Genomic DNA, 6,109 nt, shown 5'->3' with positions numbered 1-6,109 from the left:
TGTATATATTTAAGTCTTCTGTCAATATGTATGAAATCATACAAGTTCTGATAGACTTGCAAAAAAATCAAATACTTGACCTTTTTGGCATAACTCATTCTGATAAACAGAGATTATCATATAGCCTATATACGGCACATGATTATCATATATGTATATATACCATACACCTACATATATGTTATATGTATTCATTTGCTAATTCTGCAATAAGTACCATGTATTAGTTTGCTAATGCTGCAATAAGTACCACACCGGGTGTGGTGACTCATCCCCAAAGTGCTATAATCCCAGCACTTTAGGAGGCTGAAGCAGGTGGATCACCTGACATCAGGAGTTCGAGGCCAGCCTGGCCAACATGGTGAAACCCCATCTCTACTAAAAATACAAAAATTAGCCAGGCGTGGTGGCGGGCACTTGTAATCCCAGCTACTCGGGAGGCTGAGGCAGAAGAATCACTTGAACCCAGGAGGTGGAGGTTGCAGTAAGCTGAGATCAAGCCACTGCACTCCAGCCTCAGCAGCAAGAGTGAAACTCCATCTAAAAAAAAAAAAAAAAAAAAGAAGTACAACAAACTGGGTGGCTGAAACAACAGAAATTTGGACAGAGACAGGCACATAGGGAGAATGTCATGGAAGATGAAGATGGAGATTGAGGTAGTATTTCTGCAAACTGAGGAACACCAGAGATTGCTAGCCAATCAACACCAGAGGGTAAGAAAGAGTCATGGAATGGATTCTTTCTCATGGCCCTCGGAAGGAACCAATCCTGCTGACACCATTTGGTTGAATCTTGGTTGGATCTTGGATTTGTAACCTCTAGAACTCTGAGACAATAAATTTCTGGGTAAGCCATTCCGTTTGTGATATGGCAGCCTTTTCTTTTCCCTTATGGAAAAGAAAAATCTATGACTTTGTAGTCATTCACTTTTGATGCTGGAGTGGTGGGGAGAAAGACCCACAAGTCTGAATTACCTGAAAACAATAAGTTAAAGGATCACTGTTGGTCTTCATGCAATATATAAAGTCTGTTACCAGCTACTTTTTGGAGACCAAAGAAGAGGTTAAAAAAAAAAAAGTCCTTGTTCTTTCCTAGCCTAGAAAAGAGATCCAAAAAGTCCAGCTGCCTGGACATTTCTTATATAAGTCAGTTAGACGCTTATCACAATTTTAGAAGTGAAATCATATTTCTATTGGTTTCCAAAAACTAGTGCTTACAGAAGCTTTGTTAGTAAACCATGAAATACTCCAGGCAACCAGAACACCAGACAAATCCAGTTGCTTTCTTGGCTGGGGGCAAATGGCATGCATTAGTTTAAAGAAATTCTAATAAAGTGTATAATGTGTGATGTTACAAAACCTCAAGTTGCCACTATTTAAGATTATATTTCAGTGGCTCATTTCAGAAGCTTCTCTATGGAAGTGGCCCTCCTGTGATGGTATGGAATAAAACCTTGACTTAAACACCAATTACTATTATGAACCGATCATTTCCTGTTGTAGCACAGTACCCAGAGAAAGTTAAGAGTGGCCAGGATGGAAATGGATCTTGCTGGAAAAGACTGCAAACTCTTCTTAGAAATTAAATCCCCAACAGTTTGACTTGCTGTTATCGTACCTTCTCAACTTTCTCTTCCTAACTCTTTTCTCCTTTTTTCTTCCTGGCTTTAGTATCCAATTTTATTCTCTTAAATATCTCAAGTGGCTGGGTGCAGTGGCTCATGCCTGTAATTCCAGCACTTTGGGAGGCCAAAGCAGGAAGATCACTTGAGCCCAGGAGTTCAAGACCACGCTGGGCAATGAAGTGAGACCCTATCTCTCCAAAAACAACAAACAAACAAACAAAAAAGCTGAGCATGGTGGCTCAAACCTGTGATCCCAGCTATATGTAAGGCTGAAGCAGGAGGACTGCCTGAGCCCAGGAGGTCAAGGCTTCAGTGAGCCAGGCTTGCACCACTGCATTCCAGCCTGGGTGACAGAGCGAGACCCTGCCTCCAATAATAATAATAATAATAATAATGAAATAAAAAATAAAATAAAATATCTTAAGCTCATACTTATGTCCATGGTGCTTTCAGCTCTTTGGGAGGAATGTTTCTTTAGGAGTTGGAAGAAAGTGAAGAATAGAGAATAAAAGGTTAAATTTACAAAACTTGACAAGGTATATTTGCTACACTGATAAAGAAGAATATTGGGCTAACTTCTTCAATGATTTGCTTGGTGACTTTGGGGAAATTTCTTCAGTTCTCTGAAGGGAAATAGCCACAACATCATAATATTGGAAGGGTCAATGGACAAATAAACTAATCCATTATCAAGACCCAATTAGCCAATAGTCAATTCTGGAGCTGATGGGAAAGAGATAATCTCTTGCACACAGTTGACAACTGCTGGTGGCCAGACAGACACTGTAAAGGAAAGACGTGCCAGAGAATGAATCGACACAAAGAAAACTGGAGGCAAGAATGGACAGGGGTAGATTACTAATAATGCCATGTGAGCACCCATGCCTGCAGATATATCTCTGCATTATTCAAGCTATAAACATGTTTGCTTAAGTCCATTTGAGTGGATTTCTGTCACTTGCTACTAAGAGTTCTAATGATTCTAGGATTCTATTAGTGAAAAAAAAATAGTAATTAGATCAAAAATAACTGTCCTCTTCTACTCTTTAAAAGGATTCCAAAAACGTCTTAGAAACCATCATAGAAAGGTGTAGTGTTACGATATATATATTGGTTTTCATCCACTGTTCCTGGCTCATAACTCTCATAGCCCTTGTTACAATCTTTTGTTACAATGTTGAGTATGTTAGGCCTCAGGGGCAGGCCTCAGGAAACGAAAACTCTGCCCTGCCCTCCTCTCACCTGCCCCAAGGCTGAACTTTAATCTTCCCCCCACCTTTCTGACTGTGGGTCTTTTTTTTTTTTTTTTTTTCTTCAAATCTCCTATTCTGAGAAGCAGGACTGTGGGTCTTAATACCCACTCTATACACTGGGAGAAGGAATGCTGACATCATGAAGCTTCTATAAAAACCCAGAAGGAACTGGGTTCCAAAGTCTTCTGGATAGCTGAGCACGTGGAGGTTCCTGGAGGGTGGTGTGCCCAGGCAGGGCATGGAAGCCCTAAGCCTCTTCCCTCATATCTCACCCTACACGTTTCCTCATCTATACCTTTTGGAATATCCTTTATAGTAAACTGGCAAAGGTAAGTAACTGTTCCCCTGAGTTCTGTGAGCTGCTCCAACAAATTAATTGAACCCAAAGAGAGGGTCATAGCAACCCCAACGTGAAGCCAGCAGGTCTGAAGTTCCGGAGGCCTGGACTTGCAACTGGTGTCTGTGGAGGGGGCAGTCTTGGGGACTGAGCCTTCATCCTGTGTGATCTGATGCTATCTCCAGGTAGATGGTGTCAGAACCGAAGTGGCACCAGCTGGTGTCTGGTGCTTGGTGGTGGAGAAAACCCCCCACGTTTGGTCACAGAAGTCTTCTATGTTGATGAGTGCTGTGGTTTGAGAGCAGAGGAAAAATGCAGTTAGAGATTTCCCAACCCAGAAGGAAAGATAAAACTGTTGTAGATTTCATTCCAAAGCGAGGATGGAGGGGATTAAGCTTCCTCTGAATAGCCGCAAGGGCCAACAGTTCTGAGAAGCAAAGACGTAAATTTGTGTTCAACACAAGGAAAAAATTTCCACTGTTGAGAGCTATATAAAGCAGAACAGGTTGCTTCTTAAATGCATTCCGGATCTGCCCACTTCCTTCCATCGTCACTGCCGCTACACTGGTCCAAGCAGTCTTGGCTCTCATTTAGACTGCTGCCAGGGCTTCATCATGTCACTCAGTCAGCAAATATTTATTGAGCCTCTTTTATGTGCTAAGCATTATTTTAGATGCTGTGGACTCTGTAGAGAACAAAACAGATAAAATCTCTGCCCTGAGGGAGTTTGCATTCTAGTCAATGGAAGCAAATAATAAACAAGTAAATATACAGCATGATAGATGGTGAGAGGTGCCAGACAGGAAAGGATATGGGGGCGGGCAGGGAGGGGCAGGTAAGTCAGCTGTAAATAGGTGATGAGTTCAAGCCTCACTGAGAAAGGGATACAAGAGCAAAGACCCAAAGGAGATAAGGGCGAGAGCTATACAGGTATCTGGGGAAATAGTATTTCAAGCAGAAGGAGTAGTGACAGCAAGAATCCTGCATGAGACAGGACATTTTTTTTTTTTTTTTTTTTTTTTTTTTTTTTTTTTTTTTTTTTTGGTTTTGTTTTGTTTTTATTTTAAGATTGAGGCATTCTTGAATGTAGGATATTTACAAAGGCCTGGAGGTATGAGAGAGCATGGTGGGTGCAAGTTGTACTACTATAGGGTGCACAATAGTGCTAGCAGCAGATTTAAGTCAGGCAGAAGGGTCTGAATTCAGTCTGAGTACTTAGCCTACTTTTTTTTTTTTATTAATTTTTTTTTGCACACAAAAACAATAAACATTTTCTAAAAAATACATACAAACAAAAAGATGCCTATCAAACATATTAGGAAGGTTGCACATGGGAAGTCGGGGAATAGAAATGGGGGGTGGGAGTTAAAATAAATGAGAGAGGGACTTTATATGGATCAGTGATAATAACTCAATCCTCTATTTGACAAAGAAGAGGGAGAAGGAAGAGGAAGAAAAAGAAAGTGGGATAAAGGATCAGAAAGGAAGGAAAATAGAAAAAATTAGAGTATGACTCCAGGGTAGACCTGTTTTGTTGTCACTGAGTTGGTTGGTTGGTTTGTCTGTTGTATTTTTCATGTTTCGCCAAGTTGGCCAGACTGGTCCCGAACTCCTAGCCCGAAGTGATCAACCCGCCTCGCCCCCCAGAGTGCCGGGCCCACAGGCGTGAGCCACCACGTCCAGCCCCCACATTGCTTCTGGCCTCCGTGGTAGACCTCCCAGACGGAGCGGCCGGGCAGAGACGCTCCTCACTTCTTCCCAGACGATAGGTGGCCGGGCAGAGGCGCTCCTCACTCCTTCCCGGACGGGGCGGCCGGGCAGAGGCGCTCCTCACTTCCTCCCGGACGGGGCGGCCGGGCAGAGGCGCTCCTCACCTCCCAGACGATAGGTGGCCGGGCAGAGGCGCTCCTCACCTCCCAGACGATAGGTGGCCGGGCAGAGGCGCTCCTCACTTCCCAGACGATGGGTGGCCGGGCAGAGGCGCTCCTCATTTCCAGACGGGGCTGCCGGGCAGAGGCGCTCCTCACCTCCCAGACGATGGGTGGCCGGGCAGAGGCGCTCCTCACTTCCCAGACGATGGGTGGCCGGGCAGAGGCGCTCCTCACTTCCCAGACGATGGGTGGCCGGGCAGAGGCGCTCCTCATTTCCAGACGGGGCTGCCGGGCAGAGGCGCTCCTCACTTCCCAGACGATGGGTGGCCGGGCAGAGGCGCTCCTCACTTCCCAGACGGTGGGTGGCCGGGCAGAGGCGCTCCTCACTTCCCAGACGATGGGTGGCCGGGCAGAGGCGCTCCTCACTTCCCAGACGATGGGTGGCTGGGCAGAGGCGCTCCTCACCTCCCAGACGGGGCGGCCAGGCAGAGGCGCTCCTCACTTCCCAGACGGGGCGGCCGGGCAGAGGCGCTCCTCACTTCCCAGACAATGGGTGGCCGGGCAGAGGCGCTCCCCACTTCCCAGACGGGGCGGCCGGGCAGAGGCGCTCCTCACTTCCCAGACGATGGGTGGCCAGGCAGAGACGCTCCCCACTTCCCAGACCGGGCGGCAGCCGGGCAGGGGCTGCAATCCCAGCACCCTGGTAGGCCAAGGCAGGCGGCTGGGAGGCGGAGGCTGCCGCGAGGCCAGACCACGCCACCGCACTCCAGCCCGGGCAACACCGAATACCGGGTGAGCGAGACTCCGTCTGCAGTCCCAGCACCTCGGGAGGCGGAGGCGGGCAGAGTACTCGGCGGTAGGAGCTGGCGACCAGTGTGGCCAACATGGCGAACGCGTGCCTGCAGCGAAAGGAGCGCGACGGCAGTCCCAGGCAGTCCGCGGCGCGGGGAGCAGCGAGCCGAGTAGATTGCAGCGTGGGCCCCAGAGGGAGGGAAAAAAGAAAGAAAGAAAGGAAGGAAGGAAG

The sequence above is a fragment of the Symphalangus syndactylus genome, chromosome 16, assembly GCF_028878055.3.
Source record: "Symphalangus syndactylus isolate Jambi chromosome 16, NHGRI_mSymSyn1-v2.1_pri, whole genome shotgun sequence".
NCBI lineage: Eukaryota > Metazoa > Chordata > Mammalia > Primates > Hylobatidae > Symphalangus > Symphalangus syndactylus.
The sequence above is the reverse complement of the archived record's forward strand: the minus strand, read 5'-3'. Positions refer to the sequence as shown.